A 25138-nucleotide genomic window follows, 5' to 3' on the forward strand; every position below is an offset into this window, starting at 1 on the left:
GGCAACATCGCAATGGGTGTAAATGAGTCATTGCACCAATTTAGCCTTCTGCTGGTTAATGTTCGGTTTATGTCACTTGAAAGTGCAGGAATTTTACTCTTGAAATGTTGTAAAGTGTGTGTGTGTGTGTGTGTGTGTGTGTGTGTGTGTGTGTGTTGTGTAAACAGATCACAAGGGGTCCAAGGACAAGACATGAACCAGATTCTAATTGTATAGTTTGACTGGTGTGTTATTTTAGTGTGACGTCAAGGCTTTTTTTTTTTTCTTTCTTTTTCTTTTTTTTTTAAAGATTGACAGCTGATCTAATCACTGTTGCTAAACCTGTCAGAGGCTCAGATCCTCGGTGGGTCATTACAGGTTCACCGAGCCTGAGTGAGTCAGGATGACGGCGTGGCAAGAATTTAAAAAGCAACCTTTGCTGTGTAAGAGCGCGGGTCAGGTTTTGCTTTTGTTTTTCAAAAAACATTCAGATGAAAAGAGAAGAAATTGAACTAAAAGAAACTTTTTGAACTCTGCTGCAGTTTGACACGTTTATTCCAGTGGTCTCAGTGAACATCTAACTTCTAAAACACTGAACCTATATTTGTTATGAATTGGCCCTCAGGACAGCTATGTTTTTGTTGTTTTTGACTGTATATATCTTGATTTCTTTTCCACACAATTGCCACCTACACTGATTATTTTGTTGGCCTCGTTAGAAGATATCTTTCTTTTCATTTGTATCTTTAATCAGTGCAGAGGGGATGTGAATCACATGAGGACAACGATCAAAGGGCTGTTACTGCCATTTGCACTGATTCTTGACCAAAGCAGGTTTGTGCCTTTTTTTTTTTTTTAAAGCAAGTTCTCAGATATCAAGAAACAATCTGAATCTAATTCTGTGAATGCCTGCGTACAAATATTTGGTTGACTTTTTATAGCACGGTTTGTGTCGACACCGCCGGGCCCGCAAAACAGTGTTACGCCACCATTCGCTGTGGGGGGATTATGTGTAATAGATCAATTCTGTTGCTGAAGAAGAAGAAGAAGCACACTGGTGTTAGAAAAACAGGAACCTTATTACTCTGTGAGGGAACACTTATATGCAAAGTGGTACTTGGAGTTTAGACTCATGGGGTCTAAACCCTCCACTAGCAGACGCACATGAAACTGTATCCTACACACTCAAAAATGGGCATTTGAGACAAGAACACTTTTGAACTTACAAGAACTTTTGAAGAATGTCCCTTCAAAGATTCCTTTGTTCCCTCGAAAGTACAATATTGGTCCTCAAGAAGCCAGACGTACACAGAAAGAGTGCCAAGTGTAGTGAAGGGTACACAATTGCTTTTTTTTTTTTTAAATGTATTTACTGTTTGCCAATTAAGAATATCCTTTAAGTATGCTAACATTAGCTAATTCATGCTAAACACAAAGTGATGAGGATGTACTTTTTTCTGAAGTCAGCTTGTGGCATTCTGTAAAAAAAAAAAAAAAAAAAAGTCAAGTTTATAATTTGTTTCTCAATATATTTATCATAAAACCTCCCAGTAGCTCAAGAATAAAAGTGAAGGCTCAACACACTGGGATTAACATTCCTTTGGCCATGCAGCTAGCTAGCACGGAAAATGGTAGGATCCTAACAAAAATCAGGAAGTACTTTGAGGATACAAGCATTATTTTATTAGTCCCTAACTGAAAGGGGTCCTCAAAACATATTAAAACACAAAATTAAAAGTTTGAAGGGGTTTTATTATGTGTTTTCAAGTGTCTGAAATCTCTAGCAGCGCCACTGCCTAAAATCAGCGAAGCAACCATCCAAGGAAAGGCAACTGCAACAGCTCATAAAATGTCTGTTGTGTTTATGTTGAAAAGTTGAGAGCAATAAGTTTTGTCTGATTTGATACTTCTCACAATTTATACTGTAAAATAAAATGCAACCCCGTGTTTTGAATTTACGGTGCACATGTTTTTCCCATCACAGTTTTTCTTCCGTGCTATTCTCCTGCCAACTAAAGATGCGTACAGTCAGGCCGTAATTTAACACAAATCCTTTGTCCATAAAGTATTGATGAAGCATCGTACAATGGCGCTGTCAAAATGATCCAAGCACAGCAAGGCAGAGATCAAAATGCATGGCGAATGGAGAAGGAGTCCTCTGGGTTTAAGCTAACCGTTTGGTTTTCTGAGTTTATTGATTCAATAAAAAATATCAAACAGCTGGTCGAAATGGCTGCATTGGGATTTTGTGATTTTTCATCTCAGCTGATGTTTGAATTTGTATTTTAAAAGACCCAACATACATTGCAAACTTATCAGATGTAATAAATAAATGTAGTGCAAAGTATTTAGATGTTCACTGACTTCATTTAAGTATGTTCTGAACATCTCAAACTACAAACACGCACAGTTATTTGCACATCTGCTGGGATTGTGTTGGTCTGTGTCGGTGGCAGAGACAGCTCTGGTTTGAAGCTACTCACGACTCACTCAGCTGAAGCCTGTTAAAGACTCTCACAACTTGGCGTGCCTCACAGAATCATGTAAAAACCTTCTGCTGATTGCATTTGCAGCTGGTTGGCTTCGTCAAAGTGCCTTTTCCTCTTTGAATCTGCAACATATGTGGAGTTTCTTTGTTTGCAAGGAGTTTCAGCCCCTTATTGTTAACTTTAACCCTCGACTGTGGTTTTTATTCTGCTGCTTGGTTGTTAAAATCCTAATATTTTTCATGAAATTACTGACTTTTAACCTTCATAATTCTGTGTAAACAAAGGTCCCCCCCCCCCTTTTCTCACCGGTTTTAACTAATTTTCTTCACAGAGAGAGAGAATAGGAGCGATAATACATGCCGTTGTGGAAATTAATCTTGGTGAAGGGGTGACTGATTATGTGGTGGAGAAAGCTGCATGCCTGTTTGGCTTTAATTAGAGTATTAGCAGGATGCCGGGCAGGGCTTTTCATTAGACCAAAGCAGGATGTTTCACAATGAGAAGCCCTGCAGAGCTAGTTTATAACAGATGTATGAATGTTGATATATAATCAACATGTTGTTTATGAATATATTAAGATGCATTACTGAGCTGCTCATTATTTTTCTTTTGGTTGGGTATGCGGACTGTAATTTGTTAAAAAAAAATAAAAATCTAACAGATCGTGATCATCTGAGCTGTAACACTATTACTCATATCACCAAACACTAAATCTCTTGGATATGAACTTACACCCACACAAAGGACTTTTCCCTGCAACAGGAAACACTCATTTAGGCAGGACGTGGGAGTGGAAATTTTCACTGTTGGTGAATCACTGTGGACACACATGGGCAGAGACATTTCCCTGCAAACTTCCAAACTACTACTAGAAAGTTGCATGCTACGAGGAATCTCTTTCGTATAACAACATGTTCCATGCGGTATAGTCTATGCACACGTAACAGTATTTGTTGGTACAGGTTACATCATCATAATCGAAATTAAAAATTCTGGTTTGCCAGTCATTTAAAGGTCAAGATTCTTATTTGCCATCTACTCCAGAGCCAAGAAAATGATGTCCTTTTTTCCTCTCTGGAGCTGCGTCCCATAGAAGATCGGCTGACCGCTAGTTAGCTTAGCACAATGAATGGTAGTGGACGGGAAGTGTAGCATAGCTCAGACAAAAGTCATCAAATATACTTTTCTTCAAAACTGCCCTTGCCTGCATTTATAGAAACAGGGTTCTGAAGAACATTTACTATGAAATGACGACAAATTGTAAAACCCACAGAGACCAGTGGGCCGCTAGTTAGCTTAGCACAATGATTGCTAGTGGGTGGGCAGATTGTAAGTGAGGTTGAAGAGGACTGTCTCTGAACAAGCCAGGATTCTGAACCTCATCAAACCTACAGTAAATACACAGAGGAAGAACTGCAAATTTCAGCAGGCAGAGAGATATGCTAACCCTACCTGTCGAATATCATTCACTGTGCTAAGCTAACTAGCTGGCCTCTGCTCCTAAATGCATGCACCTTAGAGAGAAGGGTATCTATCCTCTTGTCTGACACTGGAGAGGATGGAAAATAAGTATATTTGCAAAAAATGTTGGTATGTTTTCCATCCCATAAACCTAATGAAATCTTGTGTACTTCTTCAGAAATATAATTAGATTAACTGTATTTATTTCGAAGCTGCAACTACACACAAAAAAGTAGGATACAACAACACTGACCTTCATGCTGCTTTCGTTCTGTCTGTTTGTGCTGATGAATGTGACGTTCTAGAAAAAAAACACAATTTAAAAAAAAACCCACAAAAAGGCAAATTGTCAGTGCTATTTAAATGTTTACTATGGCATTATAGCATTAAAAAAAACCTGTATGTAACTTCTGTCTGTCCTGATGGAAGTGAGGTTGTGTGAGAGTTACCATTCTTACACATGGTGAGGGAAGCAGTGAAGGATTTTAATAAAAAATATCAGTAATCCCACATGAAAAAAAACAACCTGTCATTTCCGCAAATATCTTAATCCAGACTTCAATTAAACAAAGTCGACACACGGCTGTGTCTAATACCTGACAAGAGAGTTTAAGCTGATCTGGAATGCTTCAGATGTTGCAGACTGTCCGAACAGTTGTGTTTGTTCCGATGGTCATTCTGGAGTCGTGGCCTCCAGGTTTGACCTCTGACCTTTTTGTCTCTTGACACATGTGTCAGCACCGTCATTAACACAGATTCACACCTGCAACACTCTTCCCGTCATACTGATCTATCATGGTTGGGATGACTGTTTCATGAGATTAATTCATGGTTATAATTATTTGTTATTGTTCTGTTTAAAGTCAAATTAAAAATGAGATCTTTTTTTGTGACTGCTATCCCCTCACCGTTACTCCATAAAGCAGCTGGTTAATGGAGCAAATTAAATCCCGGAGGCTAAAACGTAAAGAAAAATGTATTCAGTCTCTCTTTCAAGCCTGTCTGTCAGCATGTTCATTGCCCTCGTACCCCCAGAAGCCTGTAGCTATAATTATCTATCTGGTGTGCGGTGAATGGGGAGCAGCTTTAGGTTCCCAGATTAATTACCTTTGCGTAGAGTTCGCTGCTGGTGTTACTGCATGAATGAAGCTGTCAGACACACTCCAGCTGACGGCTGGGAGACCGGAGGCTCATGCTGAAGAACTGGGCTCATCTTAGGCCCGGTGAGATTCAGTGTGCAAAATGACAAAGAACAGATGAGAACAAAGACAAAGAAGAGTTTATTTTTCAACAAAACAGCAACATATAGATAACATTAATCTTGCTTATCATGCCACTAGAATGACTGATTCTTGCAACACAAATAATCATTAAAGGCTTACAAATCAACTTTAATGCCAACAACTCATGATTTCACTTGGACTGCAGCTTTATCGCTCTAAAGATGAGCCCAAAATATGTATTTAAAAATGATGCAAATCAATTGGGGCAAGGAGCAAAGGAGTTTGCGTGCCAGTGCAGAAAGGCTGAATCATTCCTGCGGTTTTCAAAAGAGGAACTAAGAAAATGTTTCCAAAGATTATTACCATCTGATACAAAGCCTACGCTCTGATAATTAAATAAGGAAATGCAACATGAAAAATATGCAGTTTGAAAATCACACATAAGATGTTACAACTACAGCAGAGAAGTTGTATGCTGAGCTAATGGTTAGCCAAGTACTCCGCTAAGGTTAAATTAGAGCCTGTCCCTAAATTTGTGGTAACATGATCAATGCAGAAAATACCTGGAATTAAATATCCTACAAATTATCAGACTTGGAACTTGCTTGAGATTTAGTTTTCCTGCCTCGGGTTTTGAAAAACTTGGAACTTCCTGGGACTACTTTGGTCGCATTCCTGTAGTTATTAAAGATTCGCAGAAAGCTATGTTTTTGTGTAGCCAAATAAAAAATGCACAACACCGAGCCTTCAAATAGTTCATAATCGCGAATTTGTGCTCTGCCCTAAACTGTTTTTGACATTAATTCACTGGTTACTGCATGTCTGCTTGGCCTCAGAATCTCCTTGTTTTGCTAGACATAGTCCCTAATCTTGTTACTGAAGGGTTATAATAGCTGCTATAAACCACAAGAGTGGATTTCAAGGATATGAAGCATGTCTCTAACGTCCACCTTCATCTTTTATCCCGGTCTTGTGCAACGGGGCGGCCCCTGGAGTCTCCTCTCATTTAATCAATTTTGAAAGCACAGTGGGGAATTCCTTTACAAGCTTGTCACAAGTGATGGGAGCATAAATCACAGCTGAATACCTGCTCTGACTCAACAAGCATAACAAGACCATTAAACGCCTATTGTCACAGCCGAGATTGTTTATATAAAGCGATAATAAGCATTTAAAGTATGAAAATTAGCAAAGGAGTTCCATCCAGAAAGATATTAGAAAAGCATTTAAAGACACGATGCATTAAGCAGACTGTTTATGTCTTTACAGAGAGAAAACATGCTTTTTTCCTTCCTTTCACTTTCAAGTTTGGCATTAAAATCAACGAATAATTTTCGAAGGGGCATTTTTTATTACAAAATCTTTGATTCTTTCATTTATTAAAATTATGAAACTGTTTTTCTTTTTCTATTTGCAGTTACAAGTGCTGGGTCTGGTTGTGCTTTTGAGTTGCTGAGTCAGCATGATGTCACACTACTGGAGGGGAACTGAAAGTTCAGATCTCAGTGTGAGAAATAGTGCAGGCGATTCAGTCTGGTGATCCGAGTGATGATCAGGGGTCACCACTCTGTGTGAAACATTAGCAGGTAATTACAGACCATGTTCACTGCAGCTGGATGAAACACGCCTGGACACGTAGATGCAAACATCCCCTCTCAGAAGAACATTTATCATCCAGGTTGAATATAGAATCCTTGGATTATAGAAACGCGTCTTTGCCTGAGGGGAGTTCAGCTCAGTGCAACAAAAATACCAGAAAATACTGTAAAAGTGTAGAAATGATTTATCAACTTGTAGAATGAAAACCCCACTGAGATGTAGCACCTTGTTTTGAAGGCCTGCATACACACAAATGTATAAAAATTTGATTTACACTGATTTATGTCATCATTTAGGGATGTCAAATAACGTTTCAAGCCTGAATGTAAGAGAAATAGAAAATAGCAACAGAAAATAGAAATAGAAAAGCTTTGTGAGACAATAAGAACACATCAGTCAGAAAAGTAGAGACAGTTGTGATTTATCGTTTAACTCCATCTACACTTGTAGAAGACACACGGGGGTCAAGATCAACACGCCGCGAATCAGCAATGTAGACAAAAGTGATTCATAGGAAGTCATCACCTCAAGCTGGACCCCGCCTGGGAACAACAGAATCAGAGAGCTCTTTGTGTGTCTCCTTCCTACAGAGGAAACGACTGCCAGTCATAATTCAGCATTTTTTTAACCCCATCTCTCAACACCGTGCCACGGGGCAGTAATAAATGAGGGATGACTAACAATGGCACCAAAAGCAGGTTCACGTCTGTAACCCTTTTTTTTTTCTCCTTCGTATTTTTACCATGAACTTCAGTGTATTTGGAAGAAGAGAAGACAGCAGTGAGATGGGCCGATGACACAAGGCATGCTGGGATCTGCGTCGACCCCCCCTTGACCCTGAATGGCATAGTCAGGGGTGAGATGTGAATGGATGAGAGCTCAGCTAGAAACATCAAGTGGATTCTTGTGTTGCACAACAATATAACACATAACATGGGAGTTATATGGCAATCTGACTAAAGAATAGATAGTGGCTGTTAATAGGGAATATGTTGTGAACCAGCTGTCCGCTGCTTGTCCCGCACCACACAAAGTCAACATGTAACAGCTGATATTTTCTTCAGGAAGCAGTGGACACCAAACAAGAGCTTGAAGGGAAGTTCTGATTCGTTCTCACAGGTCTGATCCGTACCTCCCCAGAGGTTGTTTGTCATTTATAGTCTGGTTTGTTTGACCGGTGTGATCGCTAAGTTTCCTCAGCACGGTTGGAAGAGGTGGGCTACAGCGCGGCGAAGTTGTACATGCAGAAGCGCAGGTTGGTAAACGGGTATTTCATTGGTTCACACAGCCAGCAAAGCAAGCAAAGCTCAGCAAATGGAACGTGATTATCTTGCTTCAGCATGGTACACTTCAACGTGGCCAAGCGCAAGCTCTCCTTTGTTGGCTGTTTTCAAATCAGTCATTTTGTTGGCTCTGATTCAGTGAATGAGTTGGTGAACCTCTTTACCTCTGATGAAAAAAAGCAAGCACCGCTAAAAGCAACATGAGAGCATCCTCCTATCTGCCCGTATATAGATAAAGGCAAAGTACTTAGTTGGTAATCCAGGTTGGGTAAGTCAAAATAGTGATCAGATTTTGTTCCATGCAGCGGTCTGAACGTCAGCACCACGGCTGAGCACCTGTTTATAAATGCATCTGTAATGTCGATCTGGAATAAACTGCAGTGCAACTGTCCCCAGAAAAGAAAAAATAGCTGTTGCTGGGTTTTTCTTTAATCAAATAATTTTTCAGGTAATTCAGCAGATTATTAAGACCGTCACTGCAGTTAAATGGAGAGGAACAGAGAGGTTCTTTCCTGCAGCCATAAAATCTGTCACAGGAGTAAAAAAAACAAAAAAAACAGCTTTGAGCCTGTGGTGTAAATCCTCCCTGACAGGACTGCTGAGAAAGCTCTGCGTCCTCAGCAACACTCAGAGAACTGCCTGCCTCGCTGTCCACACGGCAACAAAGCTCACACGGTGGGCCTCGACCAATCAGGATGCTCCAAAGGTGACAGGCCCGGGCCAGGTCTTCCTTTGCTCTCTGTCGCTATGGATGCTGTGTTTTTTTGTTTTCCTGAGAAAACCTGGTGATGGAGTAAGAGGCCCGGTGGATGAGAAGGTCCTATAAAGCGCGCTCTCACTCTCTCTCTCTCTCTCTAGACATATTTATTTTGGAGTGGCTTCTGTGGTGGCAAAGATTTTCCAGTGGGTGACTTTGCTACTTTCATAATTTACTACATATTTTGATTATCGTCTACCTGTTTGCTGTTGTATAAACATTAGTAGCGCAAGTAGATCTAGTGGGGTGTGTCAGAGACACACGACTGGCTGCAGGAACAGTCAGATCTGCATGTTAAACTCAAATAAAACACTTTTTTTGTTCCATATTCGAATGCACCAGTTCTTTTTAATGGTGCACAGAAAGAGATTTGCAATGTTTTGTTTGTTTGTTTGTTTAGGAAGTGGTACAGATGAAGGACAAGAGTCTGATATGGAATCTTATTGTAAAAGTGTGTAGGTTTTCGAAATGCAAAGGCTAAATCTCTCCCAGGGAGAAGTCTTTCAAAGCTGTTTATATAAATGCCTTAAGTTAATTTATTCTTTATAGGTTCCACTTGTGTCTTGAAGGTCAGGTCAATTGTTCTCCCTGGTGCGATAAGGTAGATAAAGTCTGCCAGCAGTGAAATATCTCAGAAAAGACACAGCCAGTCACAATGGATTTATTGTGTGTTCTATGTGTATCCTGAGGTGACTTCTGTTCTCCCTCAGTGTGTGTGTGTGGGAGTGTGTGTGTGTGTGTGTGTGTGTTATTACTGGAGCCTGTTTGAGTCCATCTGGGTGCTTGGATTGGGTAGTTTGATCCATGCCAAGAACAATACTCCTTCCTCTCATGGCCTGGCTGTTTTGTTGGCACTATTTAATTCCCTCACTCTCACATCCAGTCTTGGCAAAGCCCCCTCGACCAATTAGGAGATACAGAAAAAAATCCTGAAGACAATTCTGAGTGCTAACCTTAACTTTTATGAATTCCTTTGTTTGGTTTTAGCTGGATCCTGAGAGGAAGTGGTGTTAATGGAGCCCTTTAGTTTGTTGTAAAACTGTAGTCTAAAAAAAAGGTGAAGATTCTCATGGTTTTGCTGCCAAAGCTAACTTGCTGACTCATTGTGATTTGTGAATCAATCTAGACAAACACTCCTCCTCTATCAAAACACGCCTCGAGGCTGCCTGCTGAGGCTTCTTCTGTGACAGAATTCCTAATTATGGCTCCAACAAAATAATCACGTTTGCAGATGACACCACGGTGGTAGGTCTGATGAGCCTTGATGATGTCGACCGCAGATCGAGCTCTGGATCTTAAGTTTTGACCGGCGTGCGGGGACTTGTGAAGGGGCGGCCCGTTTGCTCCCCTTAGGTCGAGGTGCTGCCCCTCTGAAGGGTTTTGTTTTTATAAGTAGATGGATAGAGGGCAACAGCCATGCTCCCTCTTTCATGATGCTGGGAAATGTAATTCCCAGAAAACCAACTTTGGAAAAAAAAAAAGTGGACTCCAACACATGCTTCTGCACTGATGTATTAAAAGGTGCGGACGTTTCACTCGCAGACCTTTGTAAGAATTGCATTTACAAGTAGCCTGTAATCAGAACAGGTTGACCAAGTGAAACTGCTCCAAACGCCCCCAAACATTTGACAATGTAGCATCCAAGCATGATATCCAATCCAGAATCTTTGTTGAGGTCATGTGACCCACAAGTGAGTCTTCTGAAGATATAGAAGTGAATGGCAGTTTACTTAATGTAATATATCATTTAAAAACTGAATGGGGCTTTGGGGTTGCACGGAGAAAGGCTAGCTTAATTAGCACTTTCAAAGTAGTCATACAAACTAAGTTATTTTTATGTTCACACCACAAGAAGGAACGGTTGAGGGACGTAAGAAGTAAAAAAGGTAGATTTAGACCGGTCCTGCTGTTTATGAGTGAGCTGGTGATGCTGCTCAGCTTTTTAAAATTGCTGGTTACCGGCGCTGCACCATTATGTCCTCAGCCCATTAATGAACATTTACAACCAGTCGTTCAGTTCAGTTCTCACTATGCTGAGAAAAGGCACAAAGAACATTCCTCAAAACTGGGTTCCTAGAACTAACGTGATTACCAGTTTCAGTGGTCCAGACACACCAAAAAGAGGGTACTTTTACTTTTTCTGACATAGGAACTAAGAGGAAATATCCACCAAGCAGGAAGAGAGCCAATTCTCAATCAGATTTAGATTCTGTTGAATAGCTGACTAAGGTTGACTTTTTTTTCCCTCTCATAAGCCACACTAAAAAAATAAAAAATAAAAAAAAATCTAATGTCAGAAATAAAATTCTCAATAGAAAATCAAAATCTCAATCAATCAATTTACAAATGCACTATTCCCTGTGAAACTTTGCCTGCAGAAATGTAAACATAGGCCTTCTGGTTTGTGTGCCATAAATTAACATTTGGCAGGAAGTGCGACCAAGACTAGGGTGTGAGGCAATACCAGAGAGGGAAAGCAAATATTCCCCCTGATGGTCTAGTTTACTCATGTGAGTCATATAGAGACGGTTTCACAACCAGTTGAATACTTGCGGTTGTTTAAACAGTCACCGGCTAGAAGTGAGACACTCGTTTCCACCGTCTCCTGCCTGAAATCAAACTGTGCTCTTCACTTACGACGCCCAACACAAACATGATCACACATGGACAACTTCACTTTTATAAAAGCTCATCGAACTTAGCGGATGAGAAATATAAACAAGGAACTGTAGTGAGATCCCTGTGGAGATGATCAAATAATGTAAAGAGTTCATGGGGGCGGTGTCTGGCGTATAAATACATAAATAAAAGATGATGGACATATTTCCTCCACTGTCCATATTCAGATGGTTTGGGTGGCGTGTGATACATGTGCCACACCTCAGCTGTTGTTGTCCTCAACCCCAGCAAAGAATAATTGATGTATTTGAACTTTTTATTTATGATTTTAAATGCTAAAAAAACCCCACAACAACAACAAAAAATGATTTTCCTGACATCAAAAAAGTGTTGGACGCTTTTGACTTCATATTGTAGATGTTTAAAATTAAGCATCAGTATGATACCATTTTAATTAAACAATGCTTATTAGAGAATTGTGTTCTAATGTAAGGTAAGTAAATCTAAATTGGTCTTTAAAAGTGGGTTAAAGCTTGCTGATCGTTGCACTTGTCTTACAGAGCTTTGGCCCATTTGGCAAGTCAAGTTAAAGTAAATTTAGCTCGTGTCCCTCAGCAGGCGAATAATCTGGTCCCTCGGCTGTAGAGAGTCTAGAAAAACATCACAGCGCAGCACTCTGATTTTTCCCACGACCGTCTGTCCTCAACAGTTGGTCGTGACAGGTGCACATCTTTCACTATGCTGTGCATTCGCCGTCCGTGCCGCGCCGGCATAACGACCTTGACTCACACTGTTAGCGAGCAGTGAAGACGTCTGTTTGCATTTACAGGTGCCAACATTGAAATTCCTCATGATTATATTGTTAAATTGCAGTCAATTGTGTCAATTTGGACACTGTGTGTGTGTGTGTGGGGGGGGGGGGTGTAGGCATCCTGAGATGTGATTGATATCTCATCAACTTGTTTCGATGGAATTCGGTGGATATACATGTAATGTTACACAGAACAAGTGGTTAACGTTTGGAGGTGATCTGGATCAATTTGTAGATCCTGGATGTGCAGGGTCCTAGGCAGAATGTACTACATCAATTGGCAACACTTCTGGATGACTCATGCTCATTTTGGCTGTGTCAAATATTTGAGATAAGAATGTTCCAGAAGGCAGTGGTTAGCACTGTGGCCTCACAGCAAGAAGGTTCCGGGTTCGAGTCCCGGCTCGGGCACGGGATCTTTCTGTGTGGAGTCTCCATGTTCTCCATGTGTCTGCGTGGGTTCTCTCCGGTTACTCCGGCTTCCTCCCACAGTCCAAAGACATCAAGAGGGGACGAGGCTGATTGGATTCTCTAAATTGACCGTAGGTATGAACGTGAGTGTGAATGGTTGTTCGTCTCTCTATGTCGGCCCTGCGATGGACTGGCGACCTGTCCAGGGTGAACCCCGCCTCTCGCCTGTTGACGCTGGGATAGGCTCCAGCCCCCCCGCGACCCTTAATGTGTAGGAATAAGCGGAAGATGACGATGGACGATGTTCCAGAAGTCCTTTTGATTGTATTCTGGATCTTTGCTCTATGATCCAGAATGCATATTTGTATCAATGATGGCTAAACACTGAAAAATTTGGGCATAATTTGGTGAAATTTTATTGTCGATGAGCAGCTGGAAATGGATTGGTGATCTAGGAAAAACAGTTTGTGGCCTTTGACTTTTGATGGCGTCTTCTGTATCCAAGCCACCTCCTTCATGGACGTATGCACTCTCTGAGATCTTTCTGTCTCCCTCTGTTCTTGATATTGAGCTGATATTTGAACACTCGACTTTGCAGTTTGTCTCACCAGCACAAACACATCTTCACCTCGGCAGCACACATACATGTACTGTATCCAGCCTCTGACGGGGTGGAATTATTCTCCAACCTGCTCTGCAACAGAAAGTTTTGACCCCGCTCTTTAAATTACAGACCTTTTGGCCTCTGCTGAGGTTTGCCTTGACCCGTGCACAAGTGCACAATGCCCCTTAGCTTGGGCTGGAATCGCATGCCTCAAATACCTGGAGCATGGGTTTACTTACGGAGCGAGGCGTGCCGGCAGCACGCACATGAGCCCGGCAGCAGCTGCTGTGTAAAGCTGCTTGTTATGAGGCCGTGATCCTCTCACATTCCAAACTATCGGTGAGTGGATATGAGAAGTGGCACACTCAGGGGACTGATACCGATATGGGTGTAACTGCTGTGTGAATGTGTCTCGTGTGTGCGAGTTTGTGTGTTTATGATACGCAAACCATAGCCGAGCGTAAGCAATGTGCAGCGCATCTAGATGCATGGGATTCTTATGAAGATATGTACTGCACGATGGGCATGTTAGTTCACGTCCCAGAGTTTTTTTACTTATTGCTTGTCAAACATTGTTCACACGACTCATCAAGTGTTTAAAGGTTACACGAGTATAGCAGATGTTGTTACATGAATGCCGGTTAGCAGTAAGATTGTGAGTGTGTGTCTATCACTACAAGTGCAACACACCCTCATCCATGCGGCAGATTAAGATAAGGGAAGGATCTATGCAGCCTGCGATGGCGATACGGGGTCTTAATGAGAAGGGACGAGAGGGAGGAGAAGCGATATCGGCCATACGGGGGCCCTTCTCAGCCACTTAGGCCCCCTGTCTGAAAGGAAGCCTGTGAGAAAACAATAAGGGATGTTTCCTTACCACGCAGGCCATTATAAAGCCAGCGAGTGTGATAAGAGCGATAACAACCTCCCTGCCATGCTCTGCTATTCTGGGAGGAGGAGTGGGCTCTGGAATAACAGGATATCCTCCTTTGTTGTGGGCATTTTCTGTGTGTGTGCATGCATGTGTAACAAATTTGAAAATCTTTTTAATCTTTAAATGTGTTTTATTCAAAGCAGCCATAATTGATATTTTTAAACGGTAACGATGTTTCAAATGGCATATATCACCTGACGACTGCAATTTATCAAGTTTAAGCTACGTTTGAAGAGAAGCAGCTCTAAAATCCTACTGCGAGCTACGGGCTCAGCTCCATATAGACGCGGCCTGAGCTAGCTTGTGATAACAGGGGCGTGTATTCCTCAGGTGTTGATAGAGATTAAAAGCAGCTAAAAGAGGGCAAATGATTCTAATATTTTGCAAATTCGATGTAATGATGTGGCCCCCAAATTGCAAAAAATCGATTCATGTTTTAATTTTTGCCTGTCAGAGCTGAGCAGTAACTATTCTGTTACTGACACTGAACCTGTTTTATGTGACGTAAGAATAGTTTTTAATTATTTGATTTAGTCTAAAGCCGTCGACGCAGATCCCTACGCGGACCCTATGCCATAGCCAGACGTGCGCCTCCAAAAAATCCTGACTACGCGTCGCGTGGTGACGTGAACATCGAGGACTGAGATTGGTCCTCTCAGAACGGAATTTCCGGTTCAGTCGCAGCCCTATGGTTGCAGCACAACAACAACACCGCCATTTTCAAAGTTTCTGTGGTGAAAGCTCCAAGAAAAAATGGACCAAGCCGAAGAAAGGATTATCGAGGAGGTGCGCATGTACAACCACCTCTACAACTCCTCTTCGCATGTGAATTGTTGTCTGTGACTGGAAGAAAACCAAGGAATACGACAAGAGCCCCCCATAAACAGTACAAAGACAAAGCCACACCCCCCCTAGCGGCTTGGCGGTGAATTGCAGAGCAACGCGTTCCCTCGACGCAGAACTATAAATGCTTAGTGACGGCGTCGTGTCCATGGCGTAGGTACGGCGTCGACACGATGCAGCTTGATTAGCTGAGCTGAAGAAAAAAAAAATGGGATGAATGGCCTTCAAAGGATTGTTTTTCCTTTCATACTTTGAGCAGTTGTCTTTATCTTTTCATTTTTAAATTTACAAATGTATCTGCACTTCTGCTAGAATAAAAAAACCTTTCAACTGACACTGACCAGTCCACTTCACTCAGCTGATGTTGATATACAGCGAGGAGGTCGCTGCGATGGGAGGAGGCTGATTTCTCTTTTTTTCCTGTTTCCAGTTTCACATTTCTAACGGCAAGTCACGACTATCTTTTAAACCTACGACCTTGACTATCTCCTACATGAACAGGGCTGTTGTTATTGTAACCGTAACAACAAAGGTTACATAAGCTAAAAGTAAAAGTAAAGTAGAAAAATGTAAAAATGTGATTTTTTTTCTTGAACCTGACCAAGTGACAAAGTTAAATAAACGCAAGTTTCCAGAGATGTGAGGATAGAATGAAAATGCTTGAAACTGTAATGGAATCGGTAAAGACTGACTTGGTCCCGACCTGTTGACCTTATTCTGAAACTATCATCCTATAGATCTGACTAATGTAAAAAAAACAAACAAAAAAAACCCCGCAACTTTACATCCAAAGCTGGACTTTCACTTCCCAACAGGAACTGAAACCACGTCCATTTTCCTACTGTGGTAGGTTTTTGTTTTCTTGTTGATTTTGCAAAAAAGGAAAAAGCTAAGTTTGCAACATGTTTGATCAAACAGTTTGTCCATCGTGCCTGTTACAAAATGCTGCAAAAACTAGGACTTTACACATGTCGACAAAGCACTTTAATAATGTGGCTAATATCGAAATAATCTGCGTCTTTAATTTTGACATGGCATCGTTTTACCCAGGGGGTTGATTTTGGCCTATTCTTGGTCCTTGTGGGTCTAAATTGCTTTCTGGCGTTTTTACGAGTGTGAGAGAGTGCTGCTGTTCTAACAAAAATCAACTGAATTATTTTCTGAAGGTTAATGTCTTCACCATATTTTTTTCTTATCATGCTAAACAAACATTCAAGGCACTACAATGTTTCATCAAAAGTTCCATCATGATTGCAGGTTTCATTTCTCGAAAATCTTTTATTTCACGTGGCATATTTCTTATCGTTTGGCTTTTCTTCCCCCATAAATCACCCCTGCCTTTGTCTGTACAAGTGTGTATTCATGTGTGTGTGTGTTTGTGTGTTTGGGAGGGCGGGGGGGGGGGGTTGCTCCACCTCCTCTGCCTCGCACCAATCCATCCCTCTCTTCGACACACCCTGGCAACATTAGAAAGATTTGTTTTCTTCTGCGTTCCCTCAATCTCACCCTGCTCCCTCCCTCTGTGGGTGATCAGGTTACAGTGTCACAGCCAGCTTTAAAAAAAAACAAAAAAAAAACGTCCCAGCTGAGACCTGAGCCTGACCAGGGGAGGCACAGCTGGTGCCCCAAATCCTAAAGGGTTTCCCCCCATATTCTCTCAGCTGATGCTAAAACCTTCCACTGCCTCTCTGCAGTGAGAGTTTAACTTCCTTTAAAACGTGAACACTCCATGACACCTTTCGTAGGTTGTTTACATATTAAGCAACAGCTGCTCCATCGTGATTCCATATATTTCACACTGTATATATTAGAGTTCACGTTATCTAAATAGAAGCCCAGTTCTGTGTGCACTAACGCTGAATGATTGTGCTCAGAAAGCAGAGCAGAAGAACATTTAAATAATAATAAACAATAAGTCAGCAGACTAAAATTGCTTTTAAATAAATACACAGGTAAGGAACTGACTGTGAGAGGCCATTCTCACACTTACTGTCATGACATTGGTGTTCTAAGGTCATGTCTCTGTATTGGGACACTCTCTATGGACAATGACATCACCTCACCAAGTGTTAGATAAGAGCTCTGAAACTCTCCAGTGTGTCTGTCCTGGCTCGTCTCAAACACGGGGTCAAGTGAGGTTTCTTATCTTGACTTGCCAGTGGTTATCGTTCTTTTATGCGAGTAAACATATGCGAACACACACACACACACACACACACACATAATATCACACCTCTTGATATTTGCTCACAGTGCTATGCAAGGCTGCTGATGGCTTAAATTGTAAACCAGGCTGTGTTTAATGTCTTCTGTATGTGTGTTTCCAATGACTCACAAACACAGTGTTCTACACAAAAACCTCACAGACCACAGCATTCAACCAGATGAGGCAGGCTGTGGCATGAGCGTTTGCAAATTTCCTTTTATGCAGCAAATGTATGTGTGGAAATAGGAAGGTGTGTGTTGAGTACATGACAGCGCTCTCTCACGCAGCAATTGGAGAAACAATCAGTGTTAATCTTTAAAAGCTACGATAATGTTGTTTCATGCAACTACAAGCTACTGAATTGCATTGTTTCTCCAACAGTGTGTGTGTGTGTGTGTGTGTGTGTGTATGTGCATGTGTCTGTGTGCATGCAGCAGCTGGATGTCATTACTCATGTTTGTGTGTGCACTGCTCAGCTCCCCTTTTGGCCTTTTGTAAGTGTCTGCAGAGCCAAAGGCTGTTTCCCTGCGCACTGCTGAGCAACCAGAAGTTTAATGTTCTCCACACGAAATGAAGCCCGCGCCAAACACTCAAGCTCCCCATCACTCAGTGCCGTGACAGTCAGCGCCGTTCCTCTCAACAAGACCTGCTCTCACGGGGAAAAGTTTAGATTTGAAATCAAATCCTCTAAATCAGCTCCATGTTAGCCAGCTGTCAGAGAAGAAACATTAAGCTTATAAAACGGTACATTTGAACGTCACTGTGGGTAGGATGAGTTACTTTATTTTTGGCTTGGGAGTTTGGATTTATTTATAAAAAAAAAAAAGAGGAAAAAAATGTGTACATAAGCATGTGTTATACAGCTGATTTTTACCAAAACTGGTGGAGCATGTAGCTCAGGCCAGCAGCTCGGTGCCTTTTGGAGCAAATCCATGTAAACAATATGAATTACTTCATGTGCCTATGCAACTAAAACATAAGAAAAGATAATACATGAACTGAAACTTTAATTATAAAAGAATTTCTCCACAGAAGCACAGGAAAGGTATTTGGTGGAGTGAAATGTGAAAACTAGTTGATAACTGAAGAAGGTATAACCTTGTTCCACCAAGGTAAAGTCAGGCAAACTCAGTGTAAAAAAAAAAGAAAGAAAAAAAAAAGCAATTTTTCACAATATTTTTGTTAAATGTCAGGATACACACAAGGACGCTTTTATACAAATCCGTAGGTTGTTATGGTTACTTAAGATGCTATGACTGGTTGTAGAAATGTGGTTTTGAGTCTTTTTTTTTTTTTTAAAGAGATTGTGTCCCATTCATATTCACCAAGCCCTGAAGCTATTAAAGTATTAATAAAAAATAACAATCAAATCCATCATTTCAATTTTAGGTCCCGATTTTCTACATCATTTTCTCTGTTAGTGACACGTTCCTTCAGAGAATTTGATGATGTAGTGATACACCACCACATAGGAAACATCCATCCAAGTGGTGTAAACAATTCCATGAATATCCACAAACACAAAGGCCGCACTGTGAAGAGGAAACCTCGTCCGTTCAGCGAAACCAATGTCTGTCTGAGAAAGTTTTGTTATCTCTGGAGAAAAAAAAAAGAAGAGAACTTGTGAAGCAAGATGTACAGTCCATGAGTTTATTTCAGTCCTCTATAAATGTATGAAACCACAATATTATCAACAGCAGTCAGTTGATGTGAGACTTCCATGTCTGCCTGTCAAACTGTGGGAAAGAGTCTCATGGGAACATATTCACTGACTAATTGTGACATACGACAACACAACCTCTGTAAGGAAGACTTGCGAGCTCACAGGTACGGACACTCGTCCATCACTATCTATTAAAACAACACCTCTTTTGAGATAATATGGTCTTGATGTACGGGTGGGTTATTCAGTCATAAAAGTCAGTCCAATACGGTGCCATTTATTTCTTTGTAAATATTTGCATTCAGCAGTCCAGTTTCAGATCAGTCAGCCATTTTGGTGCAGAGCTAATATCTTTGTTTTTAGCTCGGTCGACATAAAATTACGTACGTTTTGGTCCTCGGGGATTGTGTTGTAATCCCTAAATGTTTAAACTAGAACCACAATCAAGTCAATGTCTCAATTAGTCTATTTGTTTTTTGATGACATACCTGCAGTAGAGTTGCATTCCCAACTCAGCAAGAGTTTGTTACACATTTGATTAGCATGCGTTAGCATGCCAACAACCTGGTGGTAAATATGCTAAACTTTCCCTGCTTAGCACCAGTATTTTGTCATTTTATTGTTAATTCAGAATATTTTCAGACCTAGCGCTAAAGATGTAAAAGAAAACGTCACTTTCTTGAGGTACCAATAGGGCTGGGAGTCTAAATTCTACAGTTAATAAAAGATAGTAGAAGGTATGACTTTTTTTAAACAAAATATAATAAGGAATAATCAAACCAATGTTTTTTCTCACATATATATCTACATGTATTTTACAAACATATGACACTCTATAGTAAGTATGTGCGTGCTGCTTTCTAAAACCTGCAATTTATTTCAATTTCCATCATGAGCAGGTCTTTTGAGAATCTTGAACAGCTTTCTTGATTTTCTTTGGGGGCTCGTCTGGAATGACTAAGCGATTAACTAGCACATGATTCATGAATAAATGTTTTATGTATGAACTGCATGGATAAATTTGTATCTTTTCAAGTATGTCTGCAGTTAATATGTTGGCCTCACTGTTAGAGGGCACACGGAGAGCACATAAGTCAAACAATGACACAACAAAGCTCCAGAATCAGTAAACGCAAACCAGGAGCAGCAAGCTAGTATTAGCGCCACTGCTAGCAGCAGGGAGCTTGTTGATGTAGCATCAGGTACAACACCTGCCGCTACCACAGCTATGCCAGTAAAGATGAATGGCCTCATGTCCTATAATACCTTGTGTTCTGCTACTCACGTTTCATAAAGTTCCTCTCACGAGGTAGGGAATACCACAAGAAAAGTTTCAAATGTACACATTTTTCTGAAAGAAATGGGAAATTTTCTAGCTTTGCACAAATACTATTCTTCTGTTTTTCGGTCATTATCTGTCTGATATAGTCAATTTTAGCTCAACACATCTGGTAAACTTCAGCATGACCCAAAACTGAAGCAACAGCAGTGTAAATAATAAGACATGGTGGCCGTTAAGCCCTCAGGGAGACATGCTAACCACTTAGCAAACCTCTTTTTAGTATGTAGAAAGTGTCTCACATGTGTTATTTACACAATGGATAATACATTTACACCACACAACTCAGCTGAATGAACTAAAAAGTGACAAAAACACTGACAGCACTGGTATTACCGACACTCAGAGTCAAACAAATTTACAAAATATCTATTTAAAAAAAAAAATAGATGAAAGCTATAGTTCCTACCTATCTCTCTCTCATCATAGCTGATGTCCCCTTGACAGAGATTTATTATTTTTGGCAGACAAAGTCAAACACACTCAGCGCTTTTAACATTTAGAAAAGCCCATTAAGAGCAACAATCCAGATGTTTTTTCCCCCCTCTGGATGCTGGCCAAACTGCCGTGAAACAAACCAGAGCCCTTAATGTGCTATATGACTGTCAACATGAGGGCGAGTGGTCAGCCCTTTTTTTAATTTGTACAGTAACATACAGTAAATGGCTCTGATTGTGGGGGCCATAACAAAGATATTTTGTCGCGTTTTATATTTTATATCAGGCTATTGAGATAAACTAATGGGCCATATTCCATGTGGACTCTCAACTAAACTATGTGAAGAGATCTTGCTGGTGCAGTTCCCTGTATTGCCTTTTTTTTGGGTGTGGAGGCTAAATGAGGGTGTGTCCCATTACTACAATAGCGCCCTCTCTGGTCAGTCTGAGCAATTGTTTGGGGCTGAAAGGAGAAGAGATCTCAAGCTACATATTACTGGCGAAATGTGTTCCCTCCACCTAAAGCTAACCAGATTTCAATTTTTGCAGAAAGTGAGCTCTGTTAAGACTTACATGTTTCACTCACACAGCACCTGGAAGTGCATTTCAAAGCTAGAGTTTCCTGGGGAAAGACAGGTTCCTTAATTGGGGAGAAAAAAAAAAAGAGAACAGTACAAAAAAATGACTTTACATTTTTTTTGCTTATTCTATATGTTTTATTGCGGGGTCCTGCGAGGCTCCCTCCACAACAAAGTGGCACAATTTGAAACTGAAGTGAAATAAAACCATGAGATAAGATAATTAATTTTGTTTTTATATTACTGCGTATTTTACAGCCTCAATCTCTGTTTAAATATCTTTTAATTCTTTCAGTGTTATCAGAGGAAGTCCAACACATGACCTTTACTGTTAGTTTCCTTCCTCACCTTCACTCAGCAGCAGCCAAGTGGCCCTTTCCTCAGATAGAGAGAGGAACTCTCAGCTGTAGCTCACGTGCCACAACATGATAAAAAGCCTCAGGCAGAAGGGAGCATGTGAAGGAGTGTGAACAATAAACCGGCGTGGTGACAATGAGCGCTGCCCCGTCGCCTCTTTTCCTTCCCTTTGGCCCTCTCCATTTCTCCTGACGGTCCTACAGGCCACAGCTGTGGACCACATTGTTGTTGTTTTTTTTCATGCCATAAAATTAAAGTGAACCACATGCATGCTGGTCTTGTGCGCTTAAACTTGTTGCAACTCGCCCAACAACATCATTGCTGTGTAACAGTGGCCTAATTTTTCTACCTCACATTCTGGTTTGGCCGGTTAGTTGAATGAAAAACAACCCGATTATCTTTGCTGATGTCATGCAAGGTGATGTTACAAAACTGGATCACAGGTAGAGTCACATGGTTTTAATTGCTTCACGCAGCAAACACGCGCATGCAATCTTCTGAAAAACACTGATGACAGATGGATTAAATAATTAATAAGCAACATGTTGTACAATCAGATGGAAGTGTGTTTATTCCTCGAAGAACAAGAAACCTCTGCATGAGAAATAGTCGTCAATGACAGAAAGCTACAGTCGCTGTTGTCTGCATTTTGTCAGCGGTGTCAAAGTTATTATGAGCGTGCCAGAATAGAACAGGATACTCGAGCACTCATGTCTCTTAGCTTGTCAAGTTGAACCGTTGCCATGTCAGAGTGCCAGGTCCAGGTCACAGTTTCTTAGTCTGCCTGAGTAGTGTGTGTGGAGGGGTGTTGGGAGTGAAAACTGATGTGAGGGCCATTGTCTGTTAGTCTCTAGAGGTGGTGTAGGTTTCTCCTCGTGCCGATACTGCTGATTGAGGTGCAAATCAACATCTCGGCTCCGAGCAGCTTCGACTTAAGTCATGAAAAAAGACGTGGTAAACGTTAGACGAAATCGTGAAAGAGAGGGGATTTGCTGCATGAATTGGTTCCACCTTGAGGTCAGCTGGATATCACTTACTTAGATCTGCAGGAGCTTTAAGTACCACAGAGAAATCCGTAGTTGCTATGGACAGAGCCGGGGTATCCAGCCATAATGAGATTAGGTTTATTTGTTACCAATTTTAAGGAGAAAAAAATTGAGGTGAATTTTAAATGGGATGGGAAAGAAGTAGAAAATGCACCCACTGATGAGTAATCAAGTACTTTATTCCCATTTACTACCAATACTTGGTTATTTGCCCTAATTTCACAGCAACTGAGGAAGCTTAAATACTTTTCATAGGCATGCAAGCTCATCAGGGGTGAAAAGATGCATCGGGTACACAGTAAAATACATCAGACAAAATAAACTATAAATGTGTTTTATGGTCTTCACAACTACCCCAGCTCCTGTTTAATATATATGAATGCATTGCTTAATTTGTAAATCATAAGGTGAACACGAAGTACATATGACAGCTCAGGGATGAGAGGGGCACAGGTCACGGAATGCATCCAGAAAACATGCTGGATTCAACATACAAATGCCCACTTGCCATGCTGGGGGACTTACAAGCCTCGATTTTAAATAGGTAATTTACTATTATTTTAGGCTGCGCTGCGCAGCACAGTCAAATGCCCACATCACCACAGGTGGGACTTAAAGTTTAAAGTCAGCAATTAATTTCTCAACAGGTCTAACTTGTAAACAAACAAAAGAAGAGCTCACAATAAATCACACAAACCTTCCATAATTATTACTGTATTTAAAGACTGGCACGGCGGCCTATTAATAGACAGTATGCTCACCATTTAGTTGTCCAAAACACCCCACATCACGTTAGACCCGGCTTGTATAGCTGTAGGTGAACCTGGCTAGCTGCGGCGGCGCTAGCCTCCTGCCCTGGCTTGGCTAGCTGTCGGTGAACCTGGCGAGCTGTGGCGGCGCTAGCCTCCTGCCCCGGCTTGGCTAGCTGTCGGTGAACCTGGCTAGCTGTCGGTGAACCTGGCTAGCTGTGGCGGCGCTAGCCTCCTGCCCCGGCTTGGCGAGCTGTCGGTGAACCTGGTTAGCTGTGGCGGCGCCAGCCTCCTGCTGCAGCCGATTTTGATCGTCAACATGAGCGCAGCAGCTGCCCTCGTCGCCGCTTGTGGAGGCTTTTCTGACTGGTTTTGAAGCGTCATGCAACTCTATGTTCTTTTTGAACAAAAAAACAGCTAATTTAACTTTCTTTTTGACACGCTGGCGTTGAAATAGTAACTGTTTTTTTCCGCTCTGCTTGCTCCTCAGATACGGAGAATTTCAAAAGTTGTTTTTTGTTTGTTTGTTTTTCTGTGTCAGGGGCGTGGTTTGTTGGCATCGGCGCATCAACAGATCTCCGACTCTTTCAAATGACGTTAAATCTTAAAGCAACATGAAATTCTTAGGATTTTTTCGGTAAATTAATATATGCACATTATTTTATTTTAAACACTTTTAAAACGTTTTTATATATGTTTATCTTTTCTTTTCTTTTTTTTTTTTAATACAGAGGTACCGGATCTGGCTGCAGGGTGATGCAGTGGTCAGCACTGTGGTCTCACAGCAAGAAGGTTCCGGATTCGAGTCCCGGCTCGGGGGCGGGATCTTTCTGTGTGGAGTTTGCATGTTTGGGGACTAGGCTGAATGGATTCTCTAAATTGACCGTAGGTATGAATGTGAGTGTGAATGGTTGTTCGTCATTGGCCCTGCGATGGCCTGGCGACCTGTCCAGGGTGAACCCTGCCTCTCGCCCGTAGAAGCTGGGAAAGGCTCCAGCTCCCCCCTACCCCCCGTGACCTTTACTAGTAAGGAGTAAGCGGAAGACGACGACTTCGACGATGGATGGATGAAATACCCTAAACCGGCTTCTTCCTACTGGATTGATTACTTCGGGTGCATGCAAACAAAACTGTTGTGTTTCATATACCATATAAATAAAGTTGTGTGCATTATTCATCAACACATTTCTCCACTTGCATGTGTGAGATGATATTTTTGTGAAGACATTTATTATCAGTTCATGCTGCTTTTATAATTCTGGTCAGTAAAGGACAGAAGTGTTAAATATCATGATGTTTCCATATGTATGAAAGGGATTTATCAGATCTGTGGAAGGGGAGTCCAACTTGGCTCTATGATGTTTCCCCATAAAAACAGATAAGAAAAGCACCGAAGCCCCAAGTACCGCTTGTTGATAGAATCAGACAAAAGCAGCAGAAAATAAAAAGACGAATTCTTCATTGCTTTGTTTGAGAATGAGACTTATCTGTGTCTGAGAGCTAAATGGTGCTCATTTCCTGTAATTTTTAGTTTCATTGTGCAGGTCACACATGACACAGAAACCTGAGCAGGAGAGAAAGGGAGAGACTGATCACACACACAAAGCCAGGAATACGCAGGCAAACTCGATGAACTATCGCCTGCTTAATTTAAAGGGACAGGCGTTTTGTCTTCCGTAGAGCTGAGCCTCCCATTGAGTGTCTCAAGTTGAGTAACAAGAAGGCCCTTCTGCTCTCCCTCAAGGGTTCC

General features: G+C 41.3%; 2 long non-coding RNA genes across 3 annotated transcripts; one reads left to right on the top strand and one right to left on the bottom strand.

The window, feature by feature from the left end:
• Positions 1-475: 475 nt before the first annotated feature.
• On the bottom strand, positions 476-23919 carry LOC147243025 (uncharacterized). Of its 2 annotated transcripts, none has more exons than XR_015110628.1 (4): positions 23401-23919; positions 5037-5142; positions 4183-4230; positions 476-1457 (listed from the first exon to the last, which is right to left on the bottom strand). It is a non-coding gene; the product is annotated as an uncharacterized LOC147243025 (long non-coding RNA). The 2 variants fall into 2 exon arrangements; XR_015110627.1 differs by lacking the exon at positions 476-1457 and adding an exon at positions 2523-2590.
• Positions 21943-24504, top strand: LOC147243026 (uncharacterized). The gene is made up of 3 exons (XR_015110629.1): positions 21943-22011; positions 23930-24025; positions 24120-24504. It is a non-coding gene; the product is annotated as an uncharacterized LOC147243026 (long non-coding RNA).
• The last annotated feature ends 634 nt before the right edge of the window (positions 24505-25138 follow it).

Source organism: Aulostomus chinensis, chromosome 20 (assembly GCF_037954235.1).
Source record: "Aulostomus chinensis isolate RoL2024-O1b breed Wild chromosome 20, RoL_Achi_v1.0, whole genome shotgun sequence".
Classification (NCBI taxonomy): domain Eukaryota; kingdom Metazoa; phylum Chordata; class Actinopteri; order Syngnathiformes; family Aulostomidae; genus Aulostomus; species Aulostomus chinensis.